Source organism: Acipenser ruthenus, chromosome 36 (assembly GCF_902713425.1).
Source record: "Acipenser ruthenus chromosome 36, fAciRut3.2 maternal haplotype, whole genome shotgun sequence".
Lineage (NCBI taxonomy): Eukaryota > Metazoa > Chordata > Actinopteri > Acipenseriformes > Acipenseridae > Acipenser > Acipenser ruthenus.
In genome coordinates this window covers 4,154,980-4,182,758 of record NC_081224.1, presented here as the reverse complement: position 1 = coordinate 4,182,758, position 27,779 = coordinate 4,154,980, and the positions used below count along the sequence as shown (strand labels likewise).

The following is a 27,779-nucleotide window of genomic DNA, read 5'->3' as shown; positions in this document are numbered from 1 at the left end:
GACTAGAAGTCTTGCTCTTTTAGTTACTAGTTGTGTGTTCGGTAGAATAACCCCCAATTTAATTATTTTTTAGATAACCTCTCCTTGATTTCTGAAAACTGAAATGGTGTCTAGTATTCCCACCACATTATTATTTATTTTATTTTTTTTTAACTGTCCAAGACATTCGTTTTTGATGGGTATAAATACTATGTAAAACAAGGGTTAGCATTTCTTTTTTGCAGGAAACCCCTCCATGGCTGTATGGCAATGGAGAGCCTCTGAGCAGTGAATCTGTAAACAGTTCATCCTAAAAATGTGATGATGTAATGGAAACACAAGCATCAGTGATGATGTAATGGAAACACAGCCATCAGTCTTCCTCACACACAGGCTTCTCTCGCAGATGCAGAGTTCAGCTATCTCAGCTCGAGTGTGCTGACAACTAGCTTCCCCCCCCCCCCCCCCCCGAGCCTTATATGGTGCAGGAAGAGTGTGAGTAAGGCAGCTGCACAGCTACCCCTCTCCCCCAATCCACACCCTTTTTGCGTCGTATAGTATAGACAATTCCACTTTGTGCTGTTGCCAGATTCTGATGTCAGCTCTCCCAGATTTCTGTCTCGATTGTGCGTCACTTGAGGAGCCGGGGGTGCACACGGAGACTGGCTTCAAACTCTTTAAAACTTTAGGATTGTGGCATCTTGGTTTTCCTAAATAGCAACTTGCTATGAGGTCTGAAACATCGCAGCTGTCTTACCTAATGTATTCTTGTTGTTGTTTAGAATCACCTTATATCTTTTTCCATTTTATTCATCATATCCTGGTGACTTAAAAAAAAAAAAAAGTTATAAAAATCCCCCCTGTGCACTATAGAGCTCTCAAACATCTCTACAAGTACACCTCGTACACCAGAGTGTAACCATTAACCTGTCCCCCCTGCAACACTCTGCCCCCCATGGATGTAAGAAACAGCACACTTGTTCAATGTGGTAATTATTACAGATATACTCACTAAAAGCAGGGTTAATAATTACTAGGGGGGGGCTTAGCCTGTGGGGAGTGGAGTCAAGGAGAACATGTTGTGTTAATAAGCTCTGACAACCTAGAGCAACCTCATTTTTGCTTTTGTAGCAGCTGTTACCTCTGAAGTCATTATCATGCCTGAGCTACAATATAAATACATACATACATACATGGCTAATGTAGCTGATCCTGAATATTGTGCTGTGTTATTGTGAGTTTTTTTATATGAGAAATAACTTTAATCAACACATGCTAAGTTATGCCACACAAGGTACACACAAGAAATAAAAAGATAGCAATTGTTTTACAAGTGAATTCACTATATTACCTTATTAAACCAAAATTAAATGAACACATAAATGCTGCTACCTTCACGCTGTCCCTTTGAAAGAAAAGGACTGTCCAAAGTTCTTTGCTTCTGCGTTTTCAATCGAGATGCAATGTACTGCTGCTGCTATCACTTAAAAAAAAAAGTTTACTTTTGTATGATTTGCCTACATCGTTAAAAACAGCTATCTACCACTGTTACACAATGTTATATAGAAAGCGTTTCACTGAAGTAAGAACAATACAGCATTACACACATATTGGTTACAAATCTGATTAGCTACTTATTTAATCAAAATGTAAATCATTATATAAAAAACACCAGAACATGAACATGACAGATTCAAACTCATAAAAGTAAAGTGATTAATTCAGTGGTGTAGTGGTAAATAAAACGTTGGTAAAAGCCCCTGTTTGGTGGAGTTGAACAGAGAGACTTAACAGATAAACATGAAGAGATACATTGTAACTGGCCCCAGTTTTTTCACGCCGGAATTGTATTTCAGAGTGCGCTCTCACTGAACAGTTACAATTGTTACAAATTACCAGAGAAGAAAAAATACTGGTCTCTGTGTTGCTAGCCTGTGATTATAACTAACAATAAAGCTGTGTGCAGTGCAGTGCAGATTAAACATGAGTTGATTATATGATTGTCTGCTTTACTGTGCCAGCTACCTACACAATCTGCGCGATTTTTAAAATAAAAAGTGTGGCGAGGGGGGGGGCTTAGCCCCTCAAGCCTTATGGTGCCTCGTCTAAACTAGCAGGGTCATTAAATAAAGACAGAACCCTGAACTAACAGGCTGGCTGTCCCCAAAGGAACCTGATGTTTGTGACTATTTACATGAGAAGCATATCCGTCATTCACTGGCTGCTGTATAAACTGTAGAACTCAATGGTGGGCAAAGTTGACATTTCCAGTCCTGGACTTTGTTCCAAGCCTGTTCGAAGTTATTTAATTGAACCAATTAAATCCTGATCTAGACCCTAAAGTACAGTAATTCATTATTTCACGTAACTGTTAAACATGGGGTAGAACGGAGCTCTATGACCGTGATTGCTGTTTATACCCAATTATTGTATTGCAAATGGAGTAAAAATAGGGTTACGGAATAGGCGGTAGGAAGCACTTTCTTTTTTAAGTGCTAATGCATGCAATAGCCTACCAGGTGAAGTATCCAAAACACTGGAAACATTAAATAAAACAAACAAAACATTTTTAATTCTGTCCTATTAAAATGAGATCCCCTTACAGAACAAAAAGACCACTGTTAAGTTTTCCGTTGCTTTATGCCATACCACTGCATGAAACACACAAGCTCTGCCTCACTGCGACAGGAGGCTAGCGGGTGTTTTAATATTCCCGCCCAGCTGCCTGTTCTATCGATACCCTCTCTGCCCATCTGTTCAGGTGAAGTCTATTGCCTGCAAGGCATTGTCCATGTTGTACACAACACATTTTTTAAATTCCTTCCCTGAGCCCTGTGGCGCAATGGGAGCGATTCCTATCAGTGGAGTTCAAGTCCAGACTGAAAGAAACACACACAGTACTGTACCTGTCCAGTCCTGAAAGTTTTCCATTCCTAACAGAAATTATTTTTTATTATTATTTTTTATTTCTTAGCAGATGCCCTTATCCAGGGCGACTTACAATTGTAAGCAAATACATTTCAAGTGTTACAATACAAGTAATACAATAAGAGCAAGAAATACAATAACTTTTGTTCAAGCAAAGTACAAGTGTGACAAACCACAATTCAATAATACAGCAGATAATAGTGATAGTTACATCAGGATATGATTAAATAGTGATAGTTACATCAGGATATGATTAAATACAAAGTACTACAGGTTAAACACTTGGCAGATTACAGTATTCTGAAGTACAGGATTAAATGCAGTAAAATAGGGGGCAGATAAGAGCAAAATAAAGCACATTTACATGAAGGGTGATAGTGTCCCAAGAGGTGAGTCTTAAGGAGGCGCCGGAATGTGGACAGGGACTGGGCAGTCCTGACATCTGTAGGAAGGTCAATCCACCACTGCGGAGCAAGGGTGGAGAAGGAGCGGGCTCTGGAGGCAGGGGAGCGTAGCGGAGGTAGAGCTAGTCTTCTAGTGCAGGCGGAGTGGAGAGGTCGAGTGGGGGTGTAGGGAGAGATGAGGGTCTGGAGGTAGCTGGGTGCAGTCTGGTCAAGGCATCTGTAGGCTAGTACAAGAGTCTTGAACTGGATGCGAGCGGTGATCGGGAGCCAGTGGAGCGAGCGGAGTAGTGGAGTAGCGTGGGCGAAGCGAGGCAGAGAGAACACCAGACGGGCAGCAGAGTTCTGGATGAGCTGGAGCGGACGGGTGGCGGACGCAGGGAGGCCAGCCAGGAGGGAGTTGCAGTAGTCTAGGCAGGAGAGTACCAGGGCCTGGACCAGGAGCTGGGTAGCATAGTTGGTGAGGAAGGGTCGGATTCTTCGGATGTTGCTCAGGAAGAAATCGGCAAGTGCGTACCAGAGTGGAAATGTTTTAGAAACCCCCAATCATATCCCTATCATAAATCAGGACCCTTATTTCCTTTTTGATTATTAAAATTCAGAGCATTTTAAAAAAAAGGACCTTTTACCTCATCTACCTTGTCCTAATGTATCGGCAGTGTTGTGAGATGACATGAAGTTAAAAGCTCTAAAACAATGAATGCAGAGGAGTCTGGCTTTTTTGCATTGTGGTTAAGATGCTCGCCTGTGGGGCGCAGGGGCGCCAGTTCGTGCCCAGCCTCCGTCCTGTTACAGTAATATATAAAATAATACCTGTTGGGACCAGCATTAACCTATATTTTATTTTACTTTTTGGAAAGAAGTAGTTATTTCTGAAAATAATTATCATACCTTAGGACACACACGTGCCTATGTTCCAAAAAACTTTGTGTTCTGCTGCAGTAGGGTGTTGCAGGGGGGGGGGCAGGTTAATGATTCCACTCTGGTGTACCCGATGTACAGGGAGGTTAGACATGCAAACCAATAAATACTGTGTAATCACACACTTGTGCTTATGCTGCACTTGGGCTTGCACAGTCCTATGGTTTTAAACATGCCTGTCTCTGTACATGTTAAGCTGTGACACAGTAACGCTGATAAAAGACCACATTGTAACTGGATTTCTTAATACTTTGCTTTATCTTCTGTAAAGCAGTCCTGCATACAAGCCATTACATAATCACATGTATTAGTGATTATACGGTATGTAATGAATGGGCATCTCAGCCCATTGAATTGAATGGAAATGTGATGGCTGGACGCAAACCATATGGTTCAAAGACAAACGAGTTACCATTCAACTGAAGAGCAAGCTCTGAGAGAGGCAAGCACGGGTCTTACACTGGTGTCCCGATCGTTAACTCATCATATTGTTTTTATGGTGTTGTAAATCAGACAACGACGTGAGCTCTGCCCTCCCAGACCTGTACCTCCGCAGCATCACACCGCGGCTTCCCAGCATAGCCACAGGAAATGCCTGGACCAGCGGGAGCAGAGAGAGAGAGAGAGAGAGAGAGAGAGAGAGAGAGAGAGAGAGAGAGAGAGAGAGAGAGAGAGAGAGAGAGAGAGAGAGAGAGAGAGAGAGAGAGAGAGAGAGAGAGAGAGAGAGAGAGAGAGAGAGAGAGAGAGAGAGAGAGAGAGAGAGAGAGAGAGAGAGAGAGAGAGAGAGAGAGATTATTATTATTAAAGCACAGCCCCCCTGCTCGCCTCGAGAATAAAAGCGTGACTCCAACAACAAACTGGCAGGACTTTTCATTAAACAATCCTGGAAAGTGTGAGGCTGTTTTTCCCACCTCTGTGTGGCAGATATGAGAGGAAAGGAATGACAAGAGAAACAGGTCACTGGGAAGTGGAACCAGTCTGCTTTGTGTGTCGCGTCGTCCAGCCCCCTCTCTCCCGTTAGAGGCGCTTTAAAACAACACTTCTCATGTTATCTGACACCCAGCAGCTTCACCCAGTTGAAACATTCATCAATTCATTTGACTACGTTTCTTTTAGTATGGGACGTCATTTAAAACAAACCTTGTTGAGTGAAAAAAGGTTTAGTCTAGTTTATTCACTTTGTGCTCACAGGGTCAGCACAGGTACGTCTCAATAGTGCAGCACTAATACAAAGAGAGATGTGCTGTCTCTTAGTATTTCTTAATTAAGGAGTATTGAGTGTTCTATAGTTCTGGATGACAGTGTGGAACACAAATAGCGGGGTCTAGAAACTATGGCTCCCGACTAGTGTTAAAAAGGCAAAACACTTTTTTCTAAATCAAATCTATATATAAAATAGCAAAATATATTGTCCTTGTTTTGTTGTGTGTATATATATATATATATATATATATATATATATATATAACACACACATATATATATATATATATATATATATACACATATATATATATATACACATTATATATATATATATATATATATATATATATATATATACACACACATATATATATATATATATATATATATATATATATATATATATATATATATATACACACATACATATATATACATACTATATATTATTATTTTTTTTATTATTATTATTTGTTCATTTAGCAGACGCCTTTATCCAAGGCGACTTACAGAGACTAGGATGTGTGAACTATGCAACAGCTGCAGAGTCACTTACAACTATGTCTCACCCGAAAGACGGAGCACAAGGAGGTTAAGTGACTTGCTCAGGGTCACACAATGAGTCAGTGGCTGAGGTGGGATTTGAACTGGGGACCTCCTGGTTACAAGCCCTTTTCTTTAACCACTGGACCACACAGCCTCCTATATATATATATATATATATATATATATATATATATATATATATAACACACACACACACACACACACACACAATGTCCTCAGTTCTACAGCAGGTTGAGGTACACACACACACGATAATGCATTTTTACACCTTGCACGAGTATCAGAACACACCTTGAATCATCACCGCTAGTAGCAGGGATGGAAGTATGAGCCTGGTGTGCCCAATTATTTTCCCCAATTTGCAACGTCCAATTATTTTTTCTCCTCGCCGCAGTGATTCCCTATACAGCTCTGGAGATCCTAAGGTTCAGTGGATGTCCTCCAATCCCATGACCGAGCCAGCTTCCTTATTTTACACAGTGTGTCAGTTAAAATGTATGTCTAGTCACGGCCATTATGGCCGCAGTTCCCTTTCAGCCACAACAACACTCACACACATACACAAACATACACACAAACAAAGACACACACACACCCAGATATACAAATCTCACAGATACAATGATAGAGTACACAAATAAGCACACACAGCCAAGCGGCAAATGCCATGGGTGCCCTTCTCAAATGCAAGTCTATTCACTGCAATTATGGTTGCAGTGCCCTTTCAGCTACAGTAACTCAAGACGCCTGTATTAGGAAGTGTTTGGATCCAAACAATAACATGATTATGTGATTTGTGTGGTTAAGTAGCAACAGCGGAAAAACGACAACATGGATTTCAACCGTGCATAATAATGCCATCTCAGACAAGAGTCCAGAAAAAAAGTAGAAATCCTTGGACAATCTGTAAAAAAAAAAAAAAATTTAAGTCGGTAGTTAAAAAATGATTTCCTCTAACTAACTTGAATATGTTTCAATAGCCGTTATCCCTTTTTTAATTTCCTTATTTTTACCACAACGAAACCAAAACGGTAGGAAATACTATTCTACACTGTTTATTATCATTATTTGTCCATCATATGATAAAAATACATTTTTGTTTTTTCAGTTCATCCACAAATGCAACACAGTGACTCTGGAATATGTTACACGCGTGAATGAGATTTCTGAGTTTCGTTTATGTTAAACTGAGTAAAATATATGCTCTTAAAATCGAACAAAAACGGTCCCATGGATTAGCGATAAAAGCCAATGCCTGTGGGGCTCCCGAGTGGCGCATCCGGTAAAGGCGCTCCGCGTGGAGTGCATGATGCGCCCTATAGCCTGGACATCGCCGGTTGAAGTCCAGGCTATTCCACTGCCGATTGTGGCGCACAATTGGCCAAGCGATGCCCGGGTGGGGGGGCTTAGGTCGGCCAAGGTGTCCTCGGCTCACCACGCACCAGCGACCCCTGTAGACTGGCCGGGTGCCTGTGGGCTTGCCTGTAAGCTGCCAAGAGCTGCGCTGTCCGCCAACACTGTAGCTCTGGGCTGGCTGCATGGTGGACCTGCATAGTGAAAAGAAGTGGTTGGCTGACAGTACAGATTTCGGAGGACAGATTTCAGAGGACAGAGTTTGTCTTCGCCGCTCCCGAGTCAGCGCAGGGGTGGTAGCGGTGAGCTGAGCCGAAAATTAATTGCGATTACTAAATTAAAAAAAAAAAAAAAAAAGCCAATGCCTGGCTTCAGCGCAGGGAGCTATGTCTTTGCAGGCTCAAATCTAAGCTGGTGCTTGACAAAGAAAACAGCATTTTCTGAATAAACAAACAGGCATTATTAAGTTAAACTGTGTTCCTTTCTGTGTGCATTAATAAGCATTATATATGAATCCTAAGCAAAATTACATCCTAGACTTTGGCCTTGACTTAAGTTTAGTGGCCTTGGTGCCCTATACAAATTCAATGAACTTTTGGCTTTGTCATTGTTGTTGCCAATTTTGAGCCCCACACACACATGAGAGTCCGTTTTTCAGTGGTGATGTCTGGGTTTTATTTTTATCGCTCTGAGCTCATGGCCTGCCTGCCTGCTCTTTGCTCCTGTGTGTTCCTGTGTGATGCTGGACTCTGCTGCTGCAGTTACTCTCAGCCAGCTGAACTATAAAGTGAAGCAACCCCCCCCACCCCTCCCCGGAACACAACCCAGGCCCTGCCATTACCTCACCTGCTAGGAAGGCCAAGTGCTTTTCCAGATTGCGTTTCAAAAACCCAGACACTTGCACCCAGAAAGACACCCAGACAAAGACACAGACAAGCAGATACACAAGCAAGCACCCAGACAGACACACAGACTGAGACAGCTACCGACAGACACACACAGACACTCACACTGATACACACTCAGATACTCATACACAAACACCCAGACAGACACACAGACTGAGACACATACCGACAGACACACACAGACACTCACACTGATACACAAACACCCAGACAGACACACAGACTGAGACACATACCGACAGACACACACAGACACTCACACTGATACACACTCAGATACTCATACACAAACACCCAGACAGACACACAGACTGAGACACATACCGACAGACACACACAGACACTCACACTGATACACACTCAGATACTCATACACAAACACCCAGACAGACACACAGACTGAGACACATACTGATGGACACACACAGACACTCACACTGATACACACTCAGATACTCATACACAAACACCCAGACAGACACACAGACTGAGACACATACTGTTGGACACACACACACAGAGGGATCTATAGCTGTCATTATGAAGACCTTGCATTGAGTGGATCAGAAGGTTTGGGCTGAACTAAATATTACTGCATAGCACACACAGACACTCACACAGAGATACACCAAGACACACACACAGATATATGCAGATCACAGATACAGTACACAAATACGCACACACACACAGACATAGACACATGGAAACACAAACACTCAAACACACAGATAAACAAACACAAAAACACAGAAACACATGTTCTCATGCCTTCCCACACAAATCTATGATGTAATCATGACAGGGACCAGAACCCTCACTGGGGTTTTACTCAGGGGAAAGTTAGGAAATTTAAAACAGAACCACATTTCTCCAAGTCTAGACAGCATGAGCATACCTCTATTATCCAAATAAATAGGGACCAGGGGGTGTACAGATAATCAAATTATTTGGATAATAAAATTACAGCTGTAGAATTGTCTGTATTACTAGCACTAAAAATATGAATTATATAACCCCTTTACCTGTAAATAACACACAGTACTGCGCTGTACTGCAAATAGCAATGATCTAGGGCTGGTTAGTGCATTCTCTATGTCAGCAGTGTAGAAGAGCACAGCATACAACAGGGCAGTTACCAAGGAGCTGTTTGTTTAATCAGGGTTTGGATAATCAAGGTTATACTGTATATTGAGAATATTGCTGCTTATTTTCTTGTATCCACTGGGTGGTTTAATAAATCCCTTATAAACATAATTGTGTTACAGGTCTACAGGTAACCGGAGTCACAGGCAGATAGGTAAGTAAGTGATCCTGCATCAAATAGTTAACATTAGCTGTATTGAAGTACCATTACAAAGGTGGTGTTGTTTTAATTAAGTGATCTACTGTTTGTGATTAGTACCAGGTGAGTGTAGTTAAATTGAAGAGGTTGATTTGCAATTTGATTGGTTTACACACAGCTTTTATCCATCTAGTTAGTATAATAGACAGCTAGCCTATTTGTGCGCCAGCATGAAGCGTCAGCCAAAGAGCCTCTCTACCAAACAGCCAGCAGTTTAGTTGTGGGAGTCCTGCGAGTGTTGGAGAAAATCTGAACCTAGCAGCGCTCTGGAAGACACCAACTACTAGACAGGTCTGTACCCTCCCCCCACCGCTCCTGCTCCCACTACAACTGTACCTATCTGCTATGACTGTCTCTCACATGCCTGTTAATCTGTCCTCTCACTACTGTCCTCTGTCCGCCGCTGCTCCCCTAACCTCATCCCTCTGCCTCTTCCCCCCTCCCACTCTCTCCCTTCCAGCACTCTCTCTGGTGCCCTCTGGAACTGTCACTCTTCTGTTAACAAAGCTGATTTCATCTCTGCCTTTGCCTTCCACCTCTCTCTCGATGTCCTTGCTCTCACTAAAACCTGGCTCTCTCCTGATAACACTAACTCCTGCTGCCCTGTCCTCTCTCTACATCCTGTCCTATACTCCACATCTCACTGGACAGGGAGGTGGGACTGGTCTTCTCTCTCCCTCCTTACTCTTTTCTGTCCCCTCTTACCTCTCCTCACTCTCTGTTAACACCTTTGAATTTCACACTGTCCAACTAACCTCTCCCTGTTAACTCCTGCTAATTGTACTGTACCGTCCCCCTGGACCTCACACTCGCTTTCTCGATGAACTTGACTATCCTCTCTCGCTGACCTGGGAATCTCTGGCACTGCTCTGGCCTGGTTCTCCTCCTACCTCTCTGACCGCACCTACCAGGTAACCTGGCGCGGCTCAACCTCCACACCCCACCCTCTCTCAACAGGAGTCCCCCAAGGATCAGTCTTGAACAAAGATGACTATTCAGAACAAATATCTATATTGAACAAAGATCAATAAGCTACTAACAACCAAACAAGCAAGATGGGCTGCTGAATGGCCTCCTCTCGCTTGTAAACTTTCTTATGTTCTTATATTCTTATGTACTAGAATACTGGCCGTACCTCCTCTACGCTCCCCTGCCTCCAGAGCCCGCTCCTTCTCCACCCTCGCCCTGCAGTGGTGGAACGACCTCCCTACGGATGTCAGGACTGCCCAGTCCCTGACCACCTTCCGGCGCCTCCTCAAGACACACCTCTTCAGACAACACTTGTAAAACTCAACTCTTCCCTTCTGGACAATATAACACTCTGCCTTTAATGCACTTTAACTTGCACTTATCTGCTCCCTATTTTACTGTATTTAATCCTGAACTTAACCCACTCTGTAGTACTTTGTATTTCACCTGCACTCGTATCTAACCCTGATGTAACTATCTGCTCTTGAACTGCCCCGATATCAAATTGTACTGTGTTTTGTATTTGCTCTTATCAGGACTGAAGTCATTGTATTTTGTATCTTGCTCTATATTGTATTTTTTGTATACAATTGTAAGTCGCCCTGGGTAAGGGTGTCTGCTAAGAAATAAATAATAATAATTGAAATACATAAAAACCTTCTGTTGACGACAATGCAAAGTCAATATTAAGTATCACGTGAAAGCATTGTAAAACAAGAAGTGCTCGGTCATGTATTCTTTAATGCAGAAGGTTGCCGAACTTGAAAAACAAATTGGAATACTTAGAAGCATAAACGAAAACGAGCAGTGCATTGAAAACAGTTTTAACAAAATTAATAACACTTGGTTAGTTTTGGATACTGAAGGTGAGACTGAAAATGACTCTGATTTTAACTTTATAAATGCGGCTGCTCCCTGCGTTTCAGTGCCACAGCATGACAGTGGAACTGTATGTGTAGAGGGACCTGAGAAGGTAAAGGAAGTGAATGGGGACTGGGCACCTGTTAGACAAAGTACGAAGAGGAGGATGGCACCGAGCAGTCAGCATAGAGAGGAGATTGATCTAGCTAATAGATTCCAAGCACTGAGCAATGACGATCTAGTGCTGGATGAAAACAGGGGTGAGGTGTTGTTAGTAGGTGATTCAATTCTACGCTGTTTCGACAGTGATTTTAGCCGTAAAGATCCCATAATAGGGTTGTTACCTGCCTCCCTGGAGCAAAAGTAAAGGATATTGAATCACAAGTGCACAGATTATTAAATCACAAAAGAGTCTGTGGTCATTGTACATGGTGCAAATGACATGAGGAACAGAAAATCCGAGATTCTGAAAGAGGATTTTAAATCCTTAACAAGTCAGCTGAAAAAGGTTAGGATGCAGAATTATTCTCTCAGGTCTACTACCTGTTGGTGGTGGTGGGGATTCAGTAGAATTAGGGCCTTAAATATTTGGCTGGCTGGTTGGGATGTGCAAGAAGGGCTGGAATTTATAAACAACTGGGATTGCTTTTGGAAAAGAAATAGATATTTTAGTAAAGATGGACTGCACCTAAATAGGTCCGGAGCAGGCAGGGTAGCTGATAACATCGAACATCACCTTGCAAGGTATTTAAAACTAGGAACTGGGGAAGGGAGGGAATCTAAAGAGGCATGTAAAATTCAGGTTAAAGTATCCTGCCATTCCTGCTACCCGCTGAGTAAACACAGAGGTGTGTGCTACAGTAACCTTCGTCAAATTCCTATTACCCCTGCTCAATCACATGCTCTTGACTGGACCAATTTACACCTAGGTTTATTTAATGTCAGGTCTCTGTCTATCAATGCTCTGTTGATTTTATTCAGGATTACAACATTGATATTCTCTCTTTAACTGAAACTTGGCTTGGACTGAATGACAATGTTTCCCTGATTGAGGCTTCTCCACCTAACTATTCTTTTTTTCCAGAAAGCTCGCTCTGCTGGACAGGGAGGTGGACTTGCTACTGTCTTCTGTAGTGAACTTAGAATCAAACAGGAAATTGTTGAAGGCTATTCATATTTTGAAGTGTTAACCTTAGCATTAAATAGCCCATTGCCTGTTCATATTATAATTATTTATCGTCCGCCTAAGTCAAACCCATTATGTAGGTGATCTGCTATCTATATTGACACTCAAGTGTGATAGGATTCTTTTATTGGGTGATTTTAACCTTCATGTGGACATGGATTCTGATTCTAACTCCTTGGAATTTTTTAGGCTAATGGATTTCCTTAGATTATATCCTGCATGTCAAATGTTCTACGCATCATCGTGGCCATACTTTAGATCTGGTCATTTCTCGTGGTTTAGCTGTTAAGAACGTCATAACCCTAGATCTTACTATTTCTGATCATCTTGCCATTCTTTTTGAAGTGAATCTGCCAGTATCTACAAAGAAGGTGGACCGTACATTTAAATCCAGGCAATTAATTCTTCAACTGCTGTTAAGCTTTCTGATGTATTGAGCTCATTACCACTCTGAGTCCTTATCAGTAGATGAACTGGTTAATACCTACAGATACTGTAGCGCCAATCAAAACTCAGTGTGTCTTTTAAAAAAAGCTCACCGTGGTTTAATGATACAACTAGTAAGATGAAACATGAGGGTCGTAAACTAGAATGGAGATGGAGGGAATCTAAACTGGACGTTCATTACATCGCATGGAAGGGCCACCTGGTTAAATATAGGAAGGCTCTGGCGTTGGCTTGATCATCATATTATTCTAATTTAATTGAAACAAATTAAAATAATCCTAGATTTATTTTTTTGCTACCCTTGATAAAATTTAATTAATCCTTCCCCTAATAGTCCTACCCTTGACATTGGCTCCTCTCACAGCTGCAATGGCTTCTTACATTTCTTTAAAAATAAAACTATGGGGGCTTTTTATTTGATTACTACACAGGAACTGACAGAACTAGTTCAACATATGGGAGCTACTACATGCTCTCTTGATCCTATTCCTACAAAACCATTAAAGATATAGATGTAGAATTATGAATATAAAAATTATAAATGGTTCACTTTCTTCTGGTATAGCTCCCTCAGCACTTAAGGTAGCTGTGGTAAAGCCTATGCTTAAGAAACACAATTTGGACTCTAAAGTCCTCAATAACTATAGGCCAATCTCCAACCTACCATTCTTAGATGAGCTTCTAGAGAGTTGTTGCAATTCAATTACGAAAAATTCTGACTCTTAATGGCATATTCGAGAAGTTTCAGTCTGGTTTTCGTGCTGCACATAGCACCGAGACAGCCCTTGTCAGAGTTGTGAATGATCTGCTGATAAGCTCTGACTCTGGCTTTCCATCAGTATTAATTATTCTTCATCTAAGTGCTGCATTTGATACTGTAGTAGACCATTCCATCCTGGTTCAAATCTTATCTTTCAGTTTGTCTCTATTGGGGAGGTAAAATCGGCATGATCAGAAGTTGTCTGTGGTGTTCCACAGGGCTCCATTCCATGGACATTATTAGCAGACACAGAGTGAACTTCCATTGCTATGCTGATGATACCCAGCTATATCTGTCCCTAAACCCAGGAATTTCTTTTGCCTAGGAGTTATTAGCTACTTGCCTTACAGACATCAAGCATTGGATGTCACAGAATCTTCTATTGCTGAATTCAGATAAAACAGAGGTTATGCGAGTGAGATCACAGAACCAACTAAAAGGAAATGTGGGACTACATGAGCTCGACCCTTGCAGTCTCTCATCAAAACATAAACTAGAAATTAAGAGTTTGGGGGTCGTCTTTATATAGCCTAACTTAGACCAATTATTTCCATATCTGATGCCGAGAGACTAATGCATGCCTTTGTTTCATCTAGAATTGATTATTGCAATGCACTTTTTTCTGGTGCCCCAAAACGTGTGGTATCCCGCCTGCAGCTTGTTCAGAATACCACAGCTAGAATTATGACTAAAACCAGGAAAAGTGAACATATTACCCCTGTTTTGGCCTCTTTACATGGGCTCCCTGTGCAGTATAGAATTGATTAAGATTTTGCTGTTAACTTACAAGGCCCTGAATGGATTAGCACCTAGTTATTTGCAGGAGTTACTGACCCTGTATCTTCCAAACCGCTCTCTGAGATCACGGGTTCGGGTTGCTGGTTATTCCTAGGGTCAACAAAAGCAACACGGGAGGTAGGGCTTTTTCTTGTAGAGATCCTAAATTATGGGATGCTCTGCCTTCGTTTCTCAGGGAAGCTGGGACCATTACAGTTTTCAAGTCAAGACTAAAAAACACACTTTTATAAAATGTTTCTTATAAGAACATAAGAAAGTTTACAAACAAGGAGGCCATTCAGCCCATCTTGCTCGTTTGGTTGTTAGTAGCTTATTAATCCCAGAATCTCATCAAGCAGCTTCTTGAAGGATCCCAGGGTGTCAGCTTCAACAACATTACTGGGGAGTTGGTTCCAGACCCTCACAATTCTCTGTGTAAAAAAGTGCCTCCTATTTTCTGTTCTGAATGCTCCTTTATCTAATCTCCATTTGTGACCCCTGGTCCTTGTTTCTTTTTTCAGGTCAAAAAAGTCCCCTGGGTCGACATTGTCTATACCTTGTAGGATTTTGAATGTTTGAATCAGATCGCCGCATAGTCTTCTTTGTAGGGGTTTTAATGTAACTTTAAAATTGCTGCTTTTGTATTATTATGTGTATACTGTTATTTAAATCTGTTATTTAAAAGGGTCTGACTGTGGCAGTTGTATGTGTGACATGCTATACAAATGTATTGTGGTTTGTTCTTTTTTCTGCTATGTACTGTACAGTGCTTTGCGATACTTTTGTATAAAAAGTGCTATATAAATGCAATAAATAAAATAATAAATAAAATACAACACAGGTAAGCATTGTAAAACATAGGTAAGAATTGTAAAACATAGGTAAGCATTGTAAAAACATAGGTAAGCATTGTAAAAACATAGGTAAGCATTGTAAAACATAGGTAAGCATTGTAAAACATAGGTAAGCACTGTAAACCCAGAGGGGTATGGAAAGCATATTTTAGAAACAAGGCAAACCATTGCAGACAATGGTAAATGGTATAACCATGGGAAAAGCACGGGGCAAAAAACTGCAAAAATACTGTGCAAATTTTTAAACTTGTGTAAATCTATTACAACCCCAAAACAAATACAAATGGAAACAATCAACACAGATCATTTAAAGCTTTTTTCACATTAAGAGGAATTGATGACATTAAGTTTCTGTTTGTGCACCTGTGCCAATATCGTGTAACACAATGTCAACACCTGGACCGTGTCGAGGGTCAGAATGGGCTCTCTTACAAACTGACAACGCTTACACAAGGCAAGATAAGAGCACAGAAGAGCTTATTATTAATGGGATCTCTTACAAACTGACAACACTTTCACACAGCAAGATAAGAGCATGGAAGAGTTTATTATTAATGGGATCTCTTACAAACTGACAACACTTTCACACAGCAAGATAAGAGCACGGAAGAGCTTATTATTATCATGATTGCATAAGCACTAGCAAAGCAACCTGGACATTCAATACAAAACAACAGTAAAGCATAGCAAAGTGTGATAAAGCACAGTGAAGCATAGGCAAAAAATCTGGGAAACCATGGCAGGCTACGGTAAATGCATAGTATAAACACGGGAAAAGCATGGGGAAAACTGCACAATTACCATGCAAAAATACCACAGTAAACTTTTAGAAGTTACACAAAAATATGTATATAGGGCTGCTCCGACTGATACATTAAATCAGACAGATTAATCAACTAAAGAGTTGATTGCAGATTTATTTTTTTTAAATGTAATCATGCAGTTCTATTTTTGTACATAAAATAAAATCAACCAATAGAAGGTCTGCATTTTCTTTGCGGCAGTCCAATCATAAGTGAGCAGAGGCGGGACATAAACAGTTAGAAGGTCTTTATAGGTTTAACCAATGGAAGAGTCAAAGATCTGGACCTTGTTATACAGGTGTCCAATCATGACTGAACAGAGGCGGGACACAATAGGGAGTTTAACCAATGGGAAAGTCAAAGATCTGCCCTGGTTTTACAGCTGTCCAATCAATTAGTGAGCAGAGGCGGGACATAAATATGTTAGGGTAGGGTATAAACATAGCGACATTTCGTGCAAAATATTGCTTATTAAAGAGACAGTTATTGAGCATAATATTGAGAACTTAGTAATATTTTGAATTGCTTTTCACAAATTAAAAACATTTTCAAAAACTTTCTCAGATAAAATGGAGGTACAGTATACACCAGAAATACCTGAACTGAAGCTGACACCCTGGGATCCTTCAAGAAGCTGCTTGATGAGATTCTGGGATCAATAAGCTACTAACAACCAAACGAGCAAGATGGGCTGAACGGCCTCCTCTCGTTTGTAAACTTTCTTATGTTCTTAAGTAAAACAAAAATAATTATATAATTATCAGGGATGGAAATAAGACTGCCATTGCATAGCAGTTTGATCAATTCTTGGTTTTAGTAATATAAGTTTAAAAAGACAAACCTGAACTTGTTCACACTGGGGCTAATCAAGCTCGTTGTGAAACCTGGAATGGGTAAAACTGCTATGCAATAGCAATAGTAGTCTAATTTACATCCCTGATGGGTGTGTGTGTGTGTGTGTATATAATGTATATGGGGGTCTCAAAAGCAAAAAGGTTGAGAAACCCCTGTGTAAAAAGTTGTCAGGATGTTAACAATGAAAATAAAAATGACAGGTATGTTATTTAAACAGTTGTAGCAGCACGCGGGGATGGGTAACGCTATATTTTTCGGAACCCTGCTGCTTACTCTTTAACTTAGCTAGAGTGCTTATTTGGAAGACTGAGGCCAAGAGTTCCAGCAGTAGAACATGAAACGCCTCCGAGTTCTATTAGCAAACTGTCTACAACCTGTACAAAACTGAAGACAGTACTGTGCTGACTATAAAACAACAGAGAAAGAAAATAAATATGGCTTCAGCAGACCAGACACATTAATATTCCTTGAGAACATTTTGCAGAAACCGAGACAAAACACGTAACGGTAAACCATTCTTCTAAGACACAATTAAAACAAAATGTAAAATAAAAAATACTGTTCTTACAAGATTTTCTTTTAAAAGCAAATGCTAAATCAGCACATTTGTAAACTGTAAAATAAATTGAAATAAATAAATAAATACATATAATAAACATGCAAATCAACTTACATTGTTCAATCAATAACAGCAAGTAACAATAAAACCAGCCCCACGTCATTTTAATGCTTTGGCATGTTTTCTTTTTAAACGTTTATCACGCTAAAGAAGTTCATTTCAAAGCAATGAAAACCATGCATCAGTTCAGTAACTGAAAACTGTATTGGCCTCATGTTAAAATAAGTGCACAAACAGTTGCCTGTCCACAATATAAATAGGAATCTGGGTTAAGATGCAGAGTCTGGAATGTGTTGCGAGTACATTGCATGTAAAAAATAAATCCAGGTGAGCAGGTAAATCATCTGGTAGTCCAATAGTCACCACTGCGCTATACACAATTTGAATCACGTTCAATGCAAGTGTCCCCTTATTTCAAATTAAATGATAATAATAACGTACCTTTTTTTCCAAAGAGGTTCCTGTCCCTGGCTCTCCTAAGCAGACACGAGTGGTCCACTGGTATCCTTAGCCTTCCCCACAACCAGGAAGCAATCATGAGCCGGTGGAGAGGTGGAGAGAGGGGACAGCAGAGATAGCCAGTTCCTAGAAAAAACAACACAAAACAGATCCAGCATTACCGTCACTGGAGCAATATCATTGGAAACATGCAGTTCTGGGACTTGCATATAAAAGAATATATTTAATAATATAGCATCCCTATACACACACTCACATATTTAGCTTATTTGAGTCTCCATTTTTTCTTCAATAATAATTCCCATTCCTTATAAAAGAAGCAGTTTTTTCCTCGTAAGCATGCAGCGTATCTTTTAGAGAGGTGGGGTGGGATAGAAAGGGTCCGGGGGGAGGGGGGGGGGGGTTCCTGAGATGCCTGTTTCTTCTTTGCTTTTCTTATTTTTTCTGTCGGCGGGGGAAGTCAATGCTCATTGCCTCAGACTGCAGGTTTCCTGTTGATATGGAAAAGGCTTGTGCCTGTATGGTGCACCTTGCCAAGCGGTCTGCATTCCAGACATTCCTGTGCTTCAATGGAGCTGCTGTGAAACGCTTGTTTTTCTGAAAGAGGTTTTGGGATGGAGGGAGATGTGCTACTGCTGCTGTTGCTTTACCTTCAAACACAGACTGCTGACGCACACACTATGCCTTTTACAGCTTTAACCAAATATTAAAAGTTAACGTACATACATAGTGTGTCTGTTGTAAAATCGTACAATTTGTCGAGAGGACCTCAAAGCAAAGCTGAGTGGTTCTGCCTACTCAAATGGGCTAAATGATTTCTGTTGTAGTAACCCTTATACAAGTTACAGCAAAGTGTAATAAGGCACAGAGAAAACATGGTAAAGTACAAGCACAAAGAGGTATGGTAAAGCATGTTAACAAACATGGCAAATCAGTGTAAACTTTAGTAAATGCATAGCCTAGTACAACCATGGGAAACGCTGCAAAATTACTATGGTAAACTTTTACAAGGGAAGAGAGTCCATATTCAGCACAGGAAACCGACAGGGCCGACAGGGGCGAGTGGTTCATGTAAACCCTATACCACAAACAATCATTTCATATTCTGTATAGATTTTAAAATAAATAGCATTACAATGTGTACATTTTTATATCAAATCAATTAATTCTTTTCTTTCATTTTCAACTGTTTACAGCCTCTGTCTTTTTCGGTAGCACCTCGAGTTTAGGCTGTCAATTTCAGCAGCACACCACTGGATTGGAATGTTTGCAAAGACACATTTGAAACTAATCCCAGTAAGCATATTATCCCACTCCAGTGGAATAACAAAAATATATCCCATACTAGATATACCCACGCTTGTGGTATAAACCTGAATATACCACCTAGTCTTCAGTCCTTAGCTTAAACAACCTTTGATGTCCTTTTTTGCAAAGAGTCATACCAATTACTAGGGAGTTCTTATAGACCTTCCCTGTAAATACATATTATATACAGACGTGCTCAAATTTGTTGGTACCCTTACAGCTCATTGAAATAATGCTTCATTCCTCCTGAAAAGTGATGAAATTAAAAGCTATTTTATCATGTATACTTGCATGCCTTTGGTATGTCATAGAATAAAGCAAAGAAGCTGTGAAAAGAGATTATTATTATTATTATTATTTATTTCTTAGCAGACGCCCTTATCCAGGGCGACTTACAATCGTAAGCAAAAACATTTCAAGCGTTACAATACAAGTAATACAATAAGAGCGACAGATGAATTATTGCTTATTCTACAAAGATATTCTAAAATGGCCTGGACACATTTGTTGGTACCCCTTAGAAAAGATAATAAATAATTGGATTATAGTGATATTTCAAACTAATTAGTTTCTTTAATTAGTACCACACATGTCTCCAATCTTGTAATCAGTCATTCAGCCTATTTAAATTGAGAAAAGTAGTCACTGTGCTGTTTGGTATCATTGTGTGCACCACACTGAACATGGACCAGAGAAAGCAAAGGAGAGAGTTGTCTGAGGAGATCAGAAAGAAAATAATAGACAAGCATGGTAAAGGTAAAGGCTACAAGACCATCTCCAAGCAGCTTGATGTTCCTGTGACAACAGTTGCAAATGTTATTAAGAAGTTTAAGGTCCATGGAACTGTAGCCAACCTCCCTGGGCGCGGCCGCAAGAGGAAAAATCGACCCCAGATTGAACAGAAGGATAGTGCGAATGGTAGAAAAAGAACCAAGGATAACTGCCAAAGAGATACAAGCTGAACTCCAAGGTGAAGGTACGTCAGTTTCTGATCGCACCATCCGTCGCTTTTTGAGCGAAAGTGGGCTCCATGGAAGAAGACCCAGGAGGACTTCACTTTTGAAAGAAAAACATAAAAAAGCCAGACTGGAATTTGCTAAAATGCATATTGACAAGCCACAATCCTTCTGGGAGAATGTCCTTTCGACAGATCTGTCAAAACTGGAGCTTTTTGGCAAGTCACATCAGCTCTATGTTCACAGACGAAAAAATGAAGCTTTCAAAGAAAAGAACACCATTCCTACAGTGAAACATGGAGGAGGCTCGGTAATGTTTTGGGGCTAATTTGTTGCGCCTGACACAGGGTGCCTTGAATCTGTGCAGGGCACAATGAAATCTCAAGACTATCAAGGCATTCTGGAGCGAAACGTACTGCCCAGTGTCAGAAAGCTCTGTCTCAGTCGCAGGTCATGGGTCATCAAACAGGATAATGACCCAAAACACACAGCTAAAAGCACCCAAGAATGGATAAGAACAAAACATTGGACTATTCTGAAGTGGCCTTCTATGAGTCCTGATCTGAATCCTATCGAACATCTATGGAAAGAGCTGAAACTTGCAGTCTGGAGAAGGCACCCATCAAACCTGAGACAGCTGGAGCAGTTTGCTCAGGAAGAGTGGGCCAAACTACCTGTTAACAGGTGCAGAAGTCTCATTGAGAGCTACAGAAAACGTTTGATTGCAGTGATTGCCTCTAAAGGTTGTGCAACAAAATATTAGGTTAGCGGTCCCATCATTTTTGTCCATGCCATTTTCATTTGTTTTATTATTTACAACATTATGTTGAATAAATAATCAAAAGCAAAGTCTGATTTCTATTAAATATGGAATAAACAATGGTGGATGCCAATTAACTTGAAACTGACAAAAGTATTTCGGAGAAAATTGTGCATTCTTCGTTTTTTGTGGAGGGGTACCAACAAATTTGAGCACGTCTGTATATTGTAACCGGCCGGCACTCACGGTCGTTCGTTGCCCCTTTAAAAGCAGGACCCAGGACACAAGAAATGGATTTTCAAGCGCTTACGCGCTAATTTTAATATACACAACAATAAATAAACAAAACGAAACAAAACACCTAGCTCAGTTTTGAGCACTAACTAAACATTTCATGCAGGTCCCTGACTAGCTCGCAGGACGGCTACGCCGTTTACCTGTCATAAAAACACTGGAAACCACATACGTTTTAATTCAGTGCTTTGACTGCTCGGAAGCAGAGCGCACCTTCTGCCTCCTTCTACTCAGCAGCCCTGTGAGGACAAGCTGCACGTCTCAAATACCTTGCGCCTGGCATTAATTTACAATAAATATCAGGTGCGGGTGATAATTAAACAATAAACAAATTACCAAAATAATAAAACAATTAAACAAAATGTGCATACGCACATGTTTTCTTCAGGGAGGATACTATATATACACATATATACACACACACACACACACACACACACACACACACACACACATATACATATACATATATATATATATATATATATAACACACAGCACTGCACTGTGAATACCAGAGATTGAGGGCTGGTTGACAGGTTCTATATGACAGCAGTGCAGAAGAGCACAGCACACAACAGGACAGGTTACCAAGGGGCTGTCCAGATAACAGAGGGGTGTGGGCAATCTGTTTTACTCTATTAGATTTGCTCACTGGTCTGCAGTATTGATTGAAGTTATGCGCATTTCATGATATAATATGTATTGCGATATTGTGACATGTATCACAATACATAAAATGGTCCTGATGGGCTACTTGTATATGATGCATAATAAGATCAAAAGATCATTTAATGATGGAACTATTTTGTTAAATAAAAATAATAATTGAGGTTGATGTGGAATGCAACAACGCACGATACATCTTTAAAACTACATTTTTGGAAAAGGAAAGAAACCTGTTAATTTTATTAAAAAGAACAAACAAAAAAAACCACCAAGTCCTATAATGTAAGGTTTCTAAGCCTCTCCCTGCAAGTTGACTGTTTCTCATTCTGTAACAGGGCTGATGCAAACACAACAGGCCATATAAATTATATTGTGACCGCTGAAATCTGTTTTTGTAGTTCAGTACAGAACTTTCTTACCTTATCAAATCAAAATGTATCCACACAGTCAATACCTGACGCTGATGTTTAATAACAATCAAATGACATGCCAGGGCGGAAGGCAGACAGGCAACGTCCGCTTAGCTCATAAGGCATTTCTTTGAAGATGGCCAAGTCCCGTTAATGATAAAAACAGAAGGGCTGGCAGCATCTGAGGATACCAGTCGCAATGCGTGTTCAACAGAAACAGGGCCAGTATCACCAAAGGAAATGACAGAGTAGTGCTGTATTAAACAAAATGAAATAAAAAAAAAGAACACAGTGTGTGTAACCCACATGGACCTATTAGATAACCAATTAGATCAAACTTATGAGAAAGTCAAGTTGGCCAATGTTTTCTTGTCATTCACTTATTTATTTGTATTTACGCACACCAGCAAAACCTCACTAAGCTGCCACAGCCAGCTTGTTTTCAAGAGGAACCCTGAAAGCAAAAAGTAGAGAAACACATTTTAACATCATCCGTTCTCACACAGGTTCCTCATTGGTCAGTGATTACATATACTCTGAATCAAATATTGAAATTTACGCAGAGAAGCTGTATTTTGAATGTCGATTGGTAACCGATTGCAGAATCCAGGAGCTCTGTACAGGGTTAGAAACTTCCACTTGTCCTGCACCCAGTCCTGGGGTTCACAGCTCTCCTTGTTTAGGTCTCTTACTGAAATGATCAGGAGCCAGGAGTTTGAACAATAAGGCTCCTGCTAAATCTGCTCTGAACTGATGGCACTTGAAAAATTTTCACCTGCATCTGTATGTTGACTGTTCATGTAGCAATAAGAGAAGGAACAATATGTTTAACAGGGGTTGCTCAAACTCCTGGCTACGGAAGCATTTAAACAGTATACTTAATTGATGGTAGTTCAGAAACCCAGGACTGGGTGCAGAGCTAGTGTGAGATTCTAACCCTGCCTGTACATAAAAAGATGTCTGGCTTATCTTTGTTCTCATAAGAGGAATTTTTACTCTAGCCCAAAAACGTTTGTCCATGTGACTTAAGAGTTTCAAACATTTGACTGAGCATTTGGATTTTATGGATGTCAACCAATAAAATGAGTACAAGTATAGGAGCATATGACTGCCTGCCTGCCTGCCTGCCTGCCTGTCTGCCTTCTTGCATGGGAAAGCCATTCCATTCTTGGCAAGAGACACGCACCGTCTCCCCATTACATCGCAGCGCAGACGCTAAGGAATACAGACCCAGCTGCCATTGTTTTTAATGATAGTAGGTGACATCATCCAAGTGGTAACAACAGCTCTAATGACTTTTTCGGATTTCTGCATCCAGCTCTACCATACAGGGTCAGGACTGTAACTCAGCTGTAATGCATCCAGTCCTGGGTTTCACAACGCAGAGCTAGGCATGTCATTACGATATTCCCCTAATTAAAGTTTATCGCAGTAAATCTGCACAGTAATTTTGCAGTTTTTCCCCACGCTTTTCCCAATATTTAAATATGCATTTATCATAGTTGACCAAGGTTTGCATAAGCTTTTTTTTTTTTTTTTAAATATGCTTTATCATGCTTTTACTGTGCTTTATTACTCTTTGCTATGCTTCTACTACATAGATTTGCAGTGTAAGTTTCCCATGTTTATACTATGCATTTACCACAGTGCATCATGCTTTACCAAACCTCTAAGTGCTTTCCAATACTTAATTCTGCTTTACCATGCTCTCACTGTGCTTTATTACACTTTGCTCTGCTTTTACTATGGGAAACTTTTATAAGGGAGTTTTTGTTTCCTGAATTACGATATTCCCCTAATTAAAGTTTATCGCAGTAAATTTCCCAAAAATAGGAGGAATGGCAAACACTGTTGCAGCAGCAAAGGTCATTCAAAATGATCTAGACAGCATTCAGAACTGGGCAGACACATGGCAAATGACACTTAATAGAGAAAAGTGTAAAGTATTGCATGCAGGCAACAAAAATGTGCATTATAAATATCATATGGGAGATACTGAAATTGAAGAAGGGAACTATGAAAAAGACCTAGGAGTTTATGTTGACTCAGAAATGTCTATAAAAAAAGGCCAACAAGATGCTCGGATATATTGTGAGAAGTGTTGAATTTAAATCAAGGGAAGTAATGTTAAAACTTTACAATGCATTAGTAAGACCTCACCTAGAATATTGTGTTCAGTTCTGGTCACCTTGTTACAGAAGATAGGAGGCACTTTTTTACACAGAGAATTGTGAGGGTCTGGAACCAACTCCTCAGTAATGTTGTTGAAGCTGACACCCTGGGATCCTTCAAGAAGCTGCTTGATGAGATTCTGGGATCAATAAGCTATGAACAACCAAACAAGCAAGATGGGCTGAATGGCCTCCTCTCGTTTGTAAACTTTCTTATGTTCTTTCTTATGTTCTTAATTTGACTTTTCCTCAGATTTTAGCTGAAGGGTCCCTTTCCAAAATCATAAGTTTGAGAGCCTGTGATTTAGGGCTCAAGGCCCCCCATGACATTATGAATCCGGACTGAGGATGCCCGCCCGGAAATTAGGCAGCAGCTTCGTGTAAATAAACTGATCCCCTGGCCTGGGGAACATTGCTTTGTCAGGATCATTTCTGCATGTGCTACAGCACCACCTGAAACCATCCCCCCCCCCCCCCCCAGCAGCTGATGAAGCAGAGACTTTATCAGTCATGCAAACAGCATGCAAGGCATAGCAGAGGAAGCACAGTCACCACTCACAATGACCGGAATGGCTGCCCTGCTGTGATGTGTAATGCAGTTACAATTTGAAAAGATCATCTCTGCATTCCTGACAGCGCAGTGGATGAAGCCACTATCCAAACAGCTCTGGAATGACACACCATCACCTGAATACTCAGTCCAGTACTGCACACATTCACCATACAGCTGCAGCGCTATCACTGTTTTCATTTAACATCATAGTCATCCCCATCATCATAAGTAAACTTAGCTAAATAAATAGTCAGAGCCACTCTATAGTCCGAGCACACAGCTATAGAAACAGCACTGTCGATAGGACAGTGAATCAGCTCTTCAAAACAAGCCCACGGCATCATAATTTAATCATTTAATCCTGTTGCAAAAAGAAATACTGAAGTGTGTATTTGAATAAAGTCAGTGTTGAAACAGAGCCATTATGACACATCTACTAATAATACTAAAAGAAAGTATAAAGTTCAATGACAAATGTTTTGCGTATGAGTTTCTCAAATGTCCCCAAACTACAGTATTAGGATACAACAGACAGCAGCACTGAGTGCTCATAGGTATGGATGCAATACTGTAGTGTGCTGTACTGTACCGTACAGACATAAACTAAAAACACAGTATACATACACACACACATACACATATACATACATACACACACACACACACACACATACATACATAAGAACATAAAGTTTATAAACGAGAGGAGGCCATTCAGCCCATCTTGCTTGTTTGGTTGTTAGTAGCTTATTGATCCCAGAATCTCATCAAGCAGCTTCTTGAAGGATCCCAGGGTGTCAGCTTCAACAACATTACTGGGGAGTTGGTTCCAGACCCTCACAATTCTCTGTGTAAAAAAGTGCCTCCTATTTTCTGTTCTGAATGCCCCTTTATCTAATCTCCATTTGTGACCCCTGGTCCTTGTTTCTTTTTTCAGGTTGAAAAAGTCCCCTGGGTCGACACTGCCTATACCTTTTAGGATTTTGAATGTTTGAATCAGATCACTGCATAGTCTTCTTTGTTCAAGACCGAATAGATTCAATTCTTTGAGCCTGTCTGCATACGACATGCCTTTTAAACCCGGGATAATTCTGGTTGCTCTTCTTTGCACTCTTTCTAAAGCAGCAATATCCTTTTTGTAGGGAGGTGACTAGAACTGAACACAATATTCTACTAGGTGAGGTCTTACTAATGCATTGTAAAGTTTTAACATTACTTCTCTTGATTTAAATTCAACACTTTTCACTATATAGCCGAGCATCTTGTTGGCCTTTTTTATAGCTTCCCCACATTGTCTAAATGAAGACATTTCTGAGTCAACATAAACTCCTAGGTCTTTTTCATAGATTCACATACATACATACATACATACATACATACATATACCGTAAGTAAATAAATAAATAAAGCAAGCTACTGTCTCAATTAAAATTGAGATTTGGGGAAATACTCCATTAAAATTAATGGTCATTTCCTTTATTTTAGGAACTACAATTGACCCCCAAAAAAGTAGACGGTATAGCTGCACCTCAGCCGGGTATCAGCCGGGTGCTCCCAGGAGGCCTGGGCTGTTTTTTGAAGTCTGCTATATGCGTTATGGAATTTTGCAACTCGTTATGTATCACATCATGATGGAATTTAGTTGTAATGTCAAACACATTTTATAGAAAAACGTAATACTATAGCATGGGTACAGAGACTACCACAAAAATGGTTCTGTTACAAAAACTACTCAATTAGTTTTCACCAAAACACGACAATAAGTCAACTGGCACCTTTGTAAATATTAAATACATAATTTTGTAGTTATGCAATATACTTACACTCACGTCAATTTTTAAATTAAAAAAAAACTTAAATACACACATGTTTTCTGTAACGCTGCTTCTCCTCAAACCGCCGCCCGTCTTCATCTGAGAATCCTGGGCAGAACAGTGCTGTGCGGTGGGTCATATGACTCCTAAAACGGATCCCTCGTGCAAAACCAAGGACGTCTTGCGCCGTAGTTATTTTGCATGCAATTCAGTATGAGCAAAGAAAACATGAATTCAGGTAACAACATGCGCCCGCCTAAAATCCACTTAGCAAACCCCATTGCTCACAATAACACCATGCAGCCGCTTCGTGAATTAAATCATGATGTTGTGTTTGCACACATAAGAACAACTTTTTTTCTTGAATGAAGTTTACTTCATTTGGCATGGTAGGCCTATTGAATACAATATAACATATGTACTGTATATATAACAGGGCAGCGTTTTCTCATGCATGGTGAGTAATAATATCTCAACATCTGTCTGTGCCACACATACCATTTTTCCACGATTGTAGTCACAAAACCACGGCAGAGCAGTAATACTATACTGAATGAATGCAAAGTGACGCCACTCCCCAATTGCTTGTTCAATGATTTATCTAGGGTTGCCAACTGGTCATCACTTGAACATCACTTGGCTCGCAT

The 27,779-nt window shown here is 40.3% G+C and overlaps 1 protein-coding gene across 5 annotated transcripts in view; it reads right to left on the bottom strand.

The window, feature by feature from the left end:
* The window catches only part of LOC117965542 (regulator of G-protein signaling 5-like), a 126,298-nt gene that overhangs the window by 96,517 nt on the left and 2,002 nt on the right, over positions 1 to 27,779 (bottom strand). For 3 of the 5 annotated variants that reach the window (XM_059008353.1, XM_059008354.1, XM_059008350.1), the window contains exons 1-2: positions 18,455 to 18,572; positions 18,181 to 18,324 (exon numbers count right to left, since the gene is read on the bottom strand). The gene's annotated coding sequence lies outside the window, so the exon portion shown is untranslated. Of the gene's footprint in view, positions 1 to 18,180; positions 18,325 to 18,454; positions 18,573 to 27,184; positions 27,274 to 27,779 lie in introns of those variants that run through there. The other 2 variants (XM_059008351.1, XM_059008352.1) reach the window with 2 other exon arrangements.